The following is a 12,442-nucleotide window of genomic DNA, read 5'->3' as shown; positions in this document are numbered from 1 at the left end:
TGCCTGTGTAATCCTAATTACTTGGAAGGCCAAGAATGGGAGGACCATATTTCAAGGCCATCCTTGGAAAATAAAATTGGGAGACCCTTTCTGGACCCATAGGTAGGCACAATGATGTGCTTCTGCCACCCCAAGAAACAAGGCTAAAATCAGGGGGGTTGAGGTGTCAGGCTAGCCTGGGCAGAAAACACTATGTGAATCAGCCTGTATGGAAAGAAACTGGATATGGTAGCACACACCTGTGATCTCAGCAAGGCTGAGAAGCCTAAAGTAGAGGAATTTGTTTATAATATCATGGAGCTTTCTATTACAGGTGCCTCGAAACTCCAGGTCTAGAACCTCTGGTTCTAAGAGCATAGTATGTTTTCCTAACCTCTTTCTCAGGAGGTCTCTGTGTCAGTAATATTTATGTGCATGCTTTGAATGATGGTCCAGGTAAGTCTTGGGTTCTTTAAAGGTGTAAACCCTAAAAGTGGAGACCCAAGAGAAAATCCAGGGATTGAATAGAGGATAGAGAAGCAAGCCTTTATGAGTAGTTTCTATTGTTTTGATCCAAGGTATGCTGCAAATGCAGTCTGAAGTAAAATGGGAAATGGCATCTTTCTAAAGATAGGCTTAGAAATCCTGATCCACAGCTGGGAATGTGGCTTAGGGGTAGAGCACTTGCATAGCATGCATGAAGCCCTGAGTTCAATTCCTCAGTACTACATAAACAGAAAATGCTGGAAGTGGTGCTATGGCTCAAGTGGTACAGTGCTAGTCTTGAACAAAACAAGCTCAGAGATAGCACTCAGGCCCTGAGTTCAAGCCCTAGCTGGCGAAACAAAAACAAAAAGCAAGAAATCCTGATCCAGTAAGTTAAGATGTTTCCTTTGTCCGGTAGCAGTGCGGATCCCTATCTGGCTGCTAGACCACGATTGACAGTATAGCCAAGATAATAGAGTACAGACTACCCCCAAACTAAACCAATCAGTCCACCCCATGTCACAGTGCAGCTTTCCCAACTCAAATCACCTGTACTCCAAGGTAAACTTACAAAACCTTGGTAAACCTCATTAGCTGTCAAAAATGGGATCACTGCCATTGGTAAGCCAGATGCCACTGGATCCTTCGTCATGTGTGTCATGTGCAAGATGCTTTGAAAAAGACTGTTAGCTATTAGGCCACAGAGAGCAGCATTAAGTCTGAGGTATGTTGATCCATGTTAAAGGACATTCCTGTCTTCCTGGGGAAGTTGATTAATTTTTTGGTTTCTGATATAAAAGATTAAGTTTTCCATGCTGGGAAGGTGGCTCAGTGGTAGAGCGCTTGCCTTGCATGCATGAGGCCCTGGGTTTGATTTCTCAGCACCACATAAACAGATAAAGCCAGAAGTAGTGCTGTGGTTCAAGTAGTGGAAGCTAGCCTTGAGCTGAAGAGCTGAGGGACAGCATCCAGGCCCAGAGTTCAGGCCCCACAACCACCACCACCACCAACAACAAATTAAATTTTCCTTGATAGTATGATCTGGCTTATGATTTCCATCTTAAGCCTCCCAGCAGCTGGCTCCTGGGTTCCTCCTGGGCTGCTTAGGCTACAAGCTTTGCTTCACTCGCCTGGCAGCAGCCATGAAAAAAGGACTTTCACAAAAAGAATGACAGCTGGGTACCTGTGGCTCACACCTGTAATCCTAACGACTCAGAAGGCTGAGATCTGAGGATTGTGGTTTGAAGCCAGCCTGAGCAGGAATGTTAACCACAGAAACCTGCAAGTGGAGCTGTGGCTCAAGTGGTAGAGTCCTAGCCTTGAGCAAAAAAGTTCAGGGACTGTGCCCAGACCCTGAGTAAAATGGGGAAAAAAACAACAACAAAAATAACACCCCCCCTACACACAACAAGAATGTACCTCTGTCCCTCTTAATCTCTTAATCTGGTCCCTACTGTTTAATCACAACATTTCTATTTCTAGATTAGCTTTCATGATGATTATACAAAACTGTTATTCTATTGCAACTTAATTGTGTGTGTGTGTGTATGTGTGTGTGTTGGTGCCAGAATTTGAACTTTGGGCCTAATACTCACTTTCAGCTTTTTTTTTTTCTTCTCTTGGCTGGCACTCATCACTTAAGCCATGCCTCCAGTCAGGTACATTGGTGGTTAATTAGAGATGGAGTCTTGTGGACTTTTTCTCCTGGCTGGTTTTGAACCATAGTCTTCAGATCTCAGTTTCCTAAGTAAGCCAGGATGTATGAGCCACCAGTGTCTGATTTACAAGAAAGGTGGTATTCTATTTCAAGCACATTTTCCTGGGAAACTCTTCTCTTTGTGGCTGAGAAAGGAAAGAAAAAAAAAATCTTGTGTTTTGAGGACTTTTGAGGTTAAAGAGTGACATCTCTTGGTGGAGAAAGGAAGGGGCTGGTTTTAAATGGGGCAGGAGATACCAAGCACCCCATTTAAGTGTTCATCAGCTTTCTAAAGTTTTATGAAACTTTGGGGGATTGTTTTATTTTTATTTTTATTTATTTATTTTTTGCCAGTTGTGGGGCTTGAACTCTGGGCCTGGGCACAGTCCCTCAGCTCTTCAGTTCAAAGTTAGCACCCTACCACTGGAGCCACAGCACCACTTCCAGCTTTTCTGCTTATGTGGTGCTGAAGAATCAAACCCTGGAGGCAAGCACTCTACCACTTCCAGCCCCTCTAATTAGGTTCTTTTTTTCTTTTTTTTTTGTTGTTGGTTGTGGGTCTTGAACTCTAGCCCTGGGCACTTCAGCTCAAGGCTAGTACTCTACCACTTGAGCCACAGCACCACTTCTGGCTTTTTCTGTTTATGTGGAGCTAGGAATCAAACCCAGGGCTTCATGCATGCGAGGCAAGCACTCTACCACTGAGCCACCTTCCCAGGCCCTCTAATTAGGTTCTTATGAAAGATTAAGTAAGGTCATGGGGTTGGGCTTAAATTTTGACAATGTGGTTGGGTGGGGTAAGACTCAGATTCCTGGGTCCTACAGAAGATTTCAAGTGGACCTCTAGAGACATGGCCTGGGACTCTTTCCATTTTTGTTTTTATTTTTGCCAGTCTTGGGGCTTGAACTCAGGACCTGGTCACTGTCTCTGAGCTTCTTTTGCTCAAGGCTAGCACTCCATCTCTTGAGCCATAGAGCCACTTCTGGCTTTTTCTGTTTATGTGGTACTGAGGATTCAAACCCAGGGCTTCATGTGTGCTAGGCAAGCACTCTACCACTAAGCCACATTCCCAGCCTGGAACTCTGTATTTTTAACAATTTCTCCCAGATGATCTGGTGAAATTTTCTGAATTAGCTAGAAATCTTGCAATCTTAACATAATTTGCTTTAAAATAATCAGCAGTTATGGTATAAAGAATGCCTACATTTCCCCCAGTAGACCAGTATGAAAATTCCAGCTCTACTACTTTCTGGCTCAATCACCTTAGCAACTTATGAATCTCACTGATCCATAGGCACTCATCTGAAAATATGAAGCAAAATAATTTAACTGGTTTAGGAAATGTTGCCCAATACATAGAGAGTCTAAGATATTTACTATTCATAGTTTCTATTAAACACTGAATATTTCCCCAAACTTTTCAATCCTAGCTGGTGTGGTGTGGTGTGTGTGTGTGTGTGTGTGTGTGTGTGTGTGTGTGTGTGTGTGTGTGTACTGGAATTTGAACTCAGGATCTCATGCTTGCTAAATGGACTGTTTGCCATGCACTCAGAAATATGAGCAAATATTAATTTTCTGCTATGTGCGCCACACTGAAAATCTCTGTGAACACCACAATTCTGGCAAATGGAAGACAAAAATCCCAATATAACCTTCCCATTGGTAATGGGATGGTTTTCTCGGAAGGATAGCTCTTCTGATGTCCTTTTATCTGAATAGTCATTACTGAGAGCATTGATTTAATTAAGACTCTACTAGCTAGTATGTCTAAGGAAGCAGACAATAAAAAAGGAAAAAAGTAGAAATTCTTGTTTTTGGAAAACAAGTTATAAAATCTGATATTTGGTATGAACTCCCTTTTCTCTCCTTCACACATATGTGCCTGCACGTGCACACAAACACACCATATGCACACTGGACTAGATTGAACAAATCACCTCCCTCTGTTGATTTTGAAGCCCAATTATTGCAAAATAATTTTTTTTACAACAGCTAATTTTTTACAATATCTAATCTCAAAACAACAAACTATTAATTTATTTTCACATAGACTAAGCAAAATGTTCATTTGACTATCTAAACAATGTAAGAACCTGATGTTAGTTTTTTTGTTTTTTGTTTTTGTTTTTTGCCAGTCCTGGGGCTTGAATTCAGGGTGTGAGCACTATCCCTGAGCCTCTTTGTATTCAAGGCTAGCCCTCTACCACTTGAGTCATTGTTCTACTTCTGGCTTTTTCTCTTTCTTTCTTTCTTTTTTTGTTAGTCATGGGGTTTGAACTCTGGGCCTGGGCACTGCCCCTCAACTCTTCAGCTCAAGGTTAGCACTCTACCACTTGAGCCACAGCGCCACTTCTGGCTTTTTCTGTTTATCTGGTATCGAGGAATTGAACCCAGTGCTTCATACATGCTAGGCAAGCACTAAGCCACATTCCCAGCCTAACTTCTGGCTTTTTCTGAGTAGTTTATTGGACGTAAGAGTCTCATAGACTTTCCTGGCCCAAGTAGCTTTGAACCGTGATCCTCAGGTTTTCTGAATAGGATTATAGGTGTGAATCACCAGCACTAGGCTTTTTTTGGTGGTGGTGGGGATAGTACTTGTGCTCACTGGTAAGTGTTTTATCACTGAGCCATGCCTCTTTTCCTTTTTTGTACATTTCCTGTTTTGTTTTGGGTCTTCCCACCCCCTCTGTAGGTCGGTCACGAGGCTTAAACGCTGGGCCTGGGTGCTGTCCCTGAGCTCTTCAGCTCAAGGCAAGTACTCTACCGCTTGAGCTACAACACCACTTCCGGTTTTCTGGTGGTTAATTGGAGATTAGAGTCTCAAGGAATTTCCTACCTGGGTGTCTTTGAATCAGGATCCTCAGATCTCAGCCTCCTGGGTAGCTAGGATTAAAGGTGTGAGCCACCAGCACTCAGCTTCCTGGTTTGTTTTTGTTGGTTATGGGGCTTGAACTTGTGCCTGAATGCTGTCCCTCAGCTCTTCAGCTCAAGGCTAGCACTCCACTACTTGAGCCACTACACCACTTCCGGTTTTCTGAGTGGTTAATCAGAGGTAAGAGTCTTAGGAATTTTCCTGTCCGGGCTGGCTTTAAAGCATGATCCTCAGATCTCAGCCTTCTAAGTAGCTAGGATAACTGGGTGAGCCACCATCGCTAGGCTCCTGGTTAATTTTTGAGATAAGTTCTCACTGCCTGGACTACACCTCTCTGGTTTCTCTTTCCCTGTTGTAGCTGGGGTGACAGTACACCATGTCCTGTGTCTTCCATTGATTCCAGAGTTTCCTGGGCTTTTCAGACCAGGTGGGTCTAGAATCTTGATCCTTCCAATTTTGGTTTCCTGTGTAGCTAGGGTGACAGGCATGCACCACCACACCCAGCTATTTGTTGAGAGAGAGTTTCATGTGTATGCTCAGCCTGGCCTTGAGCCACATCCTTCTGATCTCAAGGTTTCCAGGATTCCCTGTAACTAGGATTCAGGCAAGAGTTGGGCTCTGTAGAAAAATACATGTTTGTCTGTATCATTAAAATAATAACCACAGTTTTGTGTGTGATACAGTGGTCTGCTTCCCTTAAATTTACCACTTTAGGCATACCAAAATCTAGGAAAATGTAAGCTCCAGTTTTGTATTCCTTGATTGCCATCTGCTGGTGGACCTCCATATTAGAGACTATATTTAAATACTAGAGCAGGCTTTTTTATTGAATACTTAGAACTTTCCTATGTTATCTCATTTATCAAGGAGCAAATCTTCATGAAATAGGAAGAGGTATTCTCATCTTACAGATAAATTCCCCAGAAGATTGCGATAACTTGATTTAAGTACTTCTTTTTTTTTTTTTTTTGGTCACGGGACTTGAACTCTGGGCCTGGGCACTATCCCTCAGCTCTTCAGCTCAAGGTGAGCATTCTACCACTTGAGCTACAGTGCCACTTCCAGTTTCCTGGTGATTTATTGGAGATAGGAGTCTCACGGTCTTTCCTGCCTGGGCTGGCTTTGAACTGCGATCCTCAGATCTCAGCCTCCTGAGTAGCTAGGATTACAGGTGTGAGCCACCAGCGCCCGACTTGATTTAAGTACTTCTTGCAACTCTAGAATTTACCACTCAACTTTTCTTGCCTTTTTTCCTTTTCCTTTCCTTTTCTCCCCTTCCTCTCTCCCTTCCTTCCTCCCTCCCTCCCTCCCTCCCTCCCTCCCTCCCTTCCTTCCTTCCTTCCTTCCTTCCTTCCTTCCTCCCTCCCTCCCTCCCTTCCTTCCTTCCTTCTTTCCTTCCTTTCTTCCTTTCTTCCTTCACTTCTCTTTTCTCTCTCTCCCTCCCCTTCCTTCCTCCTTCATTCTTCTTTTCTTTGCCTTCTCTTCTTACCCAGGCTGGCCCCAAACTCTTGAGTTCAAAGGATACTCTTGCCTCAGCTTCCTGAGGGCCTGTACATGTTTTGCCTTGCCTGGATAAGAATATTTTAATGCCCATGGTGATGTAAGAGAGTAAAAGGCAATGTGTGTATAGAACCTTAGGAAGGGGCTAGGAGTGCTTGCCTCACATGCATGAGGCCCTGGGTTCTGTTCCTTGGCACCACATAAGCAGAAAAAGCCAAAAGTGGCTCTGTGGTTCTAGTGGTAAAGCACTAGCCTTGAGCTGAAGAGCTGAGGGACAGCGCCCAGGCCCAGAGTTCAGGCCTCATGACCGACAAAAAGAAAAAGAACCTTAGGTAATGATAACAGCTATTCTAACAGATAAATCCATTCATTCAACAAATATTTGTTGAGCATTTACTGTGGTCTAGGTTCTAGGGATACAGTGATAACCAGGTCAGACAAAATCTGTCTTCACAAATATTTGATTTGAATGCAGTAGGCAGGAAGCAAATAAGTTAACATGATCTCAGAAAGTGGTACGTGATACCAGCAAAATAAAGCAGGAAGGAAAAGTGACAGGCGAGGGAGAGTGTTATTTCTGAGAGATAACCTCTCATATAGGTCTGAACAAGTTGAATTTTGCTGACACATTTCTCCACTGAGCAAACAACTTTCACACAGCATATGTAAACTTTTGTACAGGATTTGAATGCAAGGCATTATGCTTGCTAGGCAAGCATTTCTACCCTGAACTATATCCTCAATCCTTTTTTCTTTTTGGATAGTGCCTCTTGTTTTTGCCTGTCAATTTTCCTTACAATGCCTTTTGAGTACTGGGATTACGGGCATAAATCTTTCTGCTCAGTCTTTGTATAATCCTTTCAACACCTATGAAATAGGTGATGGAAATCCACTTCATTTTACTAATGAGCATTCAGAAGCAGAGAGAAATGGAGCTGGTATCCAAAGGCCACTTTATAACTTTTTAAAGCTCTTTTGTGCAAATGGAATAATATATGTAGAAATTTTTTGTTTGTTTGTTTTTTGTTGGTTGTGGGTCTTGAACACCAGGCCTGGGTGCTGTCCCTGAGCTCTTCAGCTCAAGACTATCACTCTACCACTTGAGCCACAGTGCCACTTCTGGTTTTCTGGTGGTTAATTGGAGATAAGTCTCACGTATGTTCCTGGGCTGGATTTGAATTGCAATCCTCAGATATCCGCCTTCTGAGTAGCTAAGATTACAGGCATGAATCATTGGCGTCCAACGTAGAAATGCTTTTGAATGATGCTTTGTGGATGCAAATAAATAATTGGTTAAATTATAGCTATTTTAATGTAATCTGATTTTTATTTACTTATTTATTTACTGCTAGTTCTGGGATTTGAACTTGAGGGCCTGGGCACTGTCCCTGAGTTTGTTTGTTTCTTTGTTTGTTTCTTTGTTTCTTTTTTTTCAGGGGAGAATGCAAACGCAGTCCCCTACTACTACAAATTATGCAGTTGAGTTTCCTGCATTTGGGGAAATCGCAAGGGTCAGCACCTCGCCCAGGGAAAACCACCTTCATGATCATGGTATCTCCCCTGCTAGCTAAGTATGTCCCTGAGTTTCTTTTTGCTCAAAGCTAGCACTTTACTACTTGAGCCACAGTACCACTTCTGGAATTTTCTGTTTATGTGGTACTGAGGAATCAAACTCATGCATGCTAGGCAAGTAATCTACCACTAAGCCACATTCCCAGCCCTTTCATTTTAATTTTATTGTAATTTTTAATTTCAGTGTAATCTACTTTGACCTTCATGGCATCTTTGTAAGAGAAGCAAGGGCATATTTCTTGATCTCTCTAAGCCTTCGTCATGTGGAAACTGGATGTGGTTAGAGTTCCTAGTTCACAGGGCTATTTGAGGATGGCGTGATTTGGGCTGGTGTGTTTACAGCATGGCAAGCGTTTGTGTTTTGTGTCACTAACAGCATGGTTTTTGTTTCAGTAGGAGGTGGTGAGCAGTTCTGGGTAGGGAGAAAGTTGACCCTGGGGAGAAAATGCCTATGTGTGTGAGCTGAATGTGCTGCTACCAGATGATACTCAGGATTTTTGTTCTGTTTTTGGTGCTGGGGATCAAACCTGGACCTTGTGCATGTTAGGCAAGCACTCTACCTCTAAGCCACATTCCTAGCGAAGAATATTTTCTATGAACTTTTTTATTGGCTCCTCTGTCCCCACCCCAACTTCTGAGAACACCATACTGACATCACTAACTTCTTTTGTCAGATATGGGGCTTGAACTCTAGGCCTGGGCACTGTCCCTGAGCTCTTCAGCTCAAGGCTAGCATTCTGGGATGGTAGGGGAAAAACAAAGGAGGGTAACAATGCTCGATAGGAAATATACTCATTAACTTACTCATGTAATTGTAACCCCTCTGTACAGTATCTTTACAATAAAATATATATATTATAAAAATGAGAAAAAAAAAGGCTAGCACTCTACCACTTGAGCCACAGCTCCACTTCTGGTTTTCTGGTGGTTTATTGGCAATAAGAGTCTCACAGACTTTCCTCCCCAGCCTGGCTTTGAACCATGATTCTCAGATCTCAACCTCTTGAGTAGCTAGGATTACAGGCATGAGCCACCCGCGCTGGCTTATCACCAACTTCTAAACTAACAATATAGGTAGTTCTCAACTATATTGTTGTTTTTGTTATTGTTATTGCTATTGTTGTAGAGTGAGGACATGCATTTCAGCAGTCAAGATGCAAAGGCTTCAGCATTTAGGTAGTGGCAATGATTGTGAGGGCACAAGCAATGGTCCTTTTACATACTTTTTAGGCTGATTCTGTTAAACCCTGCAGCCAGGCTGGGAATGTGGCTTAGTGGGTAGAGTGCTTGCCTAGCATGCATGAAGCCCTGGGTTCGATTCCTCAGTACCACATAAACAGAAAAGGCCAGAAGTGGCTCTGTGGCTCAAGTGGTAGAGTGCTAGCCTTGAGCAAAAAAAGCTCTCAGGGACAGTGCCCAGGCCCTGAGTTCAAGCCCTAGGACTGGCAAAACAAAGACAAATAAAACAAATATAACAGGACCAGCCAATATTAGTCAACTTTCCGTTGCTGTGACAAAATTCCTAAGAAAAACAACTTAAAAGAGGAAAGACTTATTTTGGCTCTTGGTTTCAGAGATTTCCATCTTAGTCTTTGGCTTCTAGGCCTGTGGTAAGATCATGGCAGAAAAGCATGTGGTAGAGCAAAGCAGTTGACCACAGAAGGGAGGAAGAAGAAAAGGAAGAGGTGGGGGGGGAGGGGAGGAAGAGAGGAGAGCTGAAACAAGATATACCTTTCAAGGTCATGGACTTCAGAGACTTACTTCCTCCAACTAGACCTTACCCCTATAGTTTTCTACCACCTCCCAATAGTCCATTTAATTATGAACCTATCAGTGGACTAATCAATTGGTAAGATCAGAATCATCATGATCCATTCAATTCCCCCAAACCTAATTCTTCAACACATGGACCTTTAAGAGACATTCTAAATTCAAACCCTATCACAGCCATGGCAGAAAGCAATAAGAAACTTCAGTAACAACACATGACATTGTATGAATGAAATAGATCTGGTGAAGCCCTATACACTGGGCTATATTTAAATACTGTTAGAAGTATTTTATAGAGAACTTTCATATGTTAACTCATTTATCAAGGAACAAAAATTTATGAAGCAGGAAAAGGTATTCTCATCTTTCAGATCAAATTAAGTCACTTGGCCCAGGTCACATAGGTAGTAAGAGCCAAGTTTGATTTTTTTTTTTTTTTGGGGGGGGGGGGGGCGGTCAGTTGTAGGGCTTGAACTCCAGGCCTGGACACTGTCCCTGAGGCCTTCAGCTCAAGGCCAGCACTCTACCATTTGAGCCACAATGCCATTTCTGGTTTTCTGATGGTTTATTGGAGATAAGAGTCTCACTGACTTTCCTGCCCAGGCTGGCTTTGAACCATGATCCTCAGGTCTCATCCTACTGAGTATCTAGGATTACAGGCATGAGCCACTGGCACCTGGCTGGCTGAGGTTTGAATTTTTATATATATATATATATATATATATATATATATATATATATATATATATATAATATGTATATATATATATATATATATATATTTTTTTTTTTTTTTTTTTTTTTTTTTTTGTCGGTCGTGGGGCCTGAACTCTGGGCCTGGGCACTGTCCCTCAGCTCTTCAGCCCAAGGCTAGCACTTTACCACTTGAGCCACAGCACCACTTCTGGTTTTCTAGTATTTTATTGGAGATAAGAGTCTCATGGACTTTCCTGCCCCAGCTGGCTTTGATCTCAGCCTCTTGAGTAGCTAGGATTACATGCATGAGCCACCGACGCCCAGCTAAAAATATTTTTATTCATTGTCCAAAAAAAATGTATTCTTTACCTAACTTATGAAACTGTAACTGCTCTATAATCACCTTTATAGTAACAATTAAAAATAAAAATATATTTTTATTATCTTTAAGTAGTTATACAGAGGAGTTACCACTCAACAAAGCAGTTTGTGAAATGAGTGCATCTTGATCAATGTCACCCCTTTCAACATTCTCACCCTGCCCTCCCAACCCACCTCTTCCCTCACTTTTCTTAATTTTGTAGGATATATATTGAATTATTTTAGCCAGTTAGCTAAGCAGTATGTGTACATAATACATCTTGATCTGTGTTATCACTTTTCATCCCCGTTGGCCCACCCCTTCTGTTTTTCTTAATGTTGTTGTATATACTATGAATTCTTTTTTTTTTTTTTTGGTCTGGTTGTGAGGCCTGAACTCTGGGCCTGGGCGCTGTCCCTCAGCTCTTCAGCTCAAGGCTAGCACTCTACCACTTGAGCCACAGCACCACTTCCAGCTTTTTTCTTTTTGCTTATGTGGTGCTGAGGAATCGAACCCAGGACCTCGAGCATGCAAGGCAAGCACTCTACCACTGAGCCACCTTCCCAGCCCTATACAACGAATTCTAAACTGCATTCTCTTCCCTTATCCCTTTACTTTGAAATTTTAACATGTTTTGGAAGCCCAATCTCTTTCCTTTGTATTATACTATTTTCCTCCTACTCACCTACTTAGATCTTTCCTTATTGTCATTACACACTCTAGAGTTTAACCTTGACTATCACAAGTCTGTTTATCCATATGATTTATAATTCTTTCTACTCTTGCTTTTCCAAATAGTATCTTCTACACTGTTTAGCAATATTAGAGCATCCTGACTACATGTCACTCATTGGTCCCTTATCTTAGCCCCCTTAGCTTTCCTGGAAGCATACATTTGCTGCTCTTATTCATCAATACTGAATTTTGGAGAGATAGAGACCACAGCTTTGCTACTCTAAAGAACAGCCTAACCATCACCCAGAGCTTGTTGTAAATGCAAAAATCACAGAATCCCATCCCAGATTGTGGTTCTGATCTGAATCAGAATCTATTTTAATTAAGCCCTCGGGGGATTCATAAATACATGTTAAAAATTGAGAAATGCTGTCTATAGCTTTTAGCAGAATCCCTGAAGTCACCAAACTTCAAATTATTAGAGGGGAGTTCCTGATCTCTTACAGTCTTTAAAAGCTCCATTAGCTCCTGTTGGAGTAGATTCAAAGCCCTGGGAATGACTTGATAAAACTTCTGTCTCCCCAACACTTAAGTCCCCAACCCTCCCCAAGCAGGATATAGGTTGTCATGGTAATGGGAATTGGTTATAAGAGGATGAAACTGAAAAGTGCTTCAACATGAAGAGGAGCTTAACTTATGTAAGTGATTGTTCTGGTTCTAAAACTTGGCTACTAAATCACTCTCTATACCAATCTATCAATTCTGACATAATTACTATATCAATTCTGATGTAATTGGTATACAGGGTGGTTTCTGCATTGAAAAAAATTATTT

At 42.0% G+C, this 12,442-nt stretch overlaps 2 pseudogenes; both read right to left on the bottom strand.

The window, feature by feature from the left end:
* Positions 1-380: 380 nt before the first annotated feature.
* Positions 381-5,821, bottom strand: LOC122119217 (annotated as a pseudogene).
* A 2,146-nt stretch (positions 5,822-7,967) lies between these two features.
* Positions 7,968-8,109, bottom strand: LOC122103371 (annotated as a pseudogene).
* Between the last annotated feature and the right edge of the window lie 4,333 nt (positions 8,110-12,442).

The sequence above is a fragment of the Dipodomys spectabilis genome, unplaced genomic scaffold (genome assembly GCF_019054845.1).
Source record: "Dipodomys spectabilis isolate Male_0828 unplaced genomic scaffold, ASM1905484v1 ptg000001l, whole genome shotgun sequence".
NCBI lineage: Eukaryota > Metazoa > Chordata > Mammalia > Rodentia > Heteromyidae > Dipodomys > Dipodomys spectabilis.
Note: the sequence above shows the minus strand (reverse complement) of the source record. Positions and strands in the feature narration are given on the sequence as shown.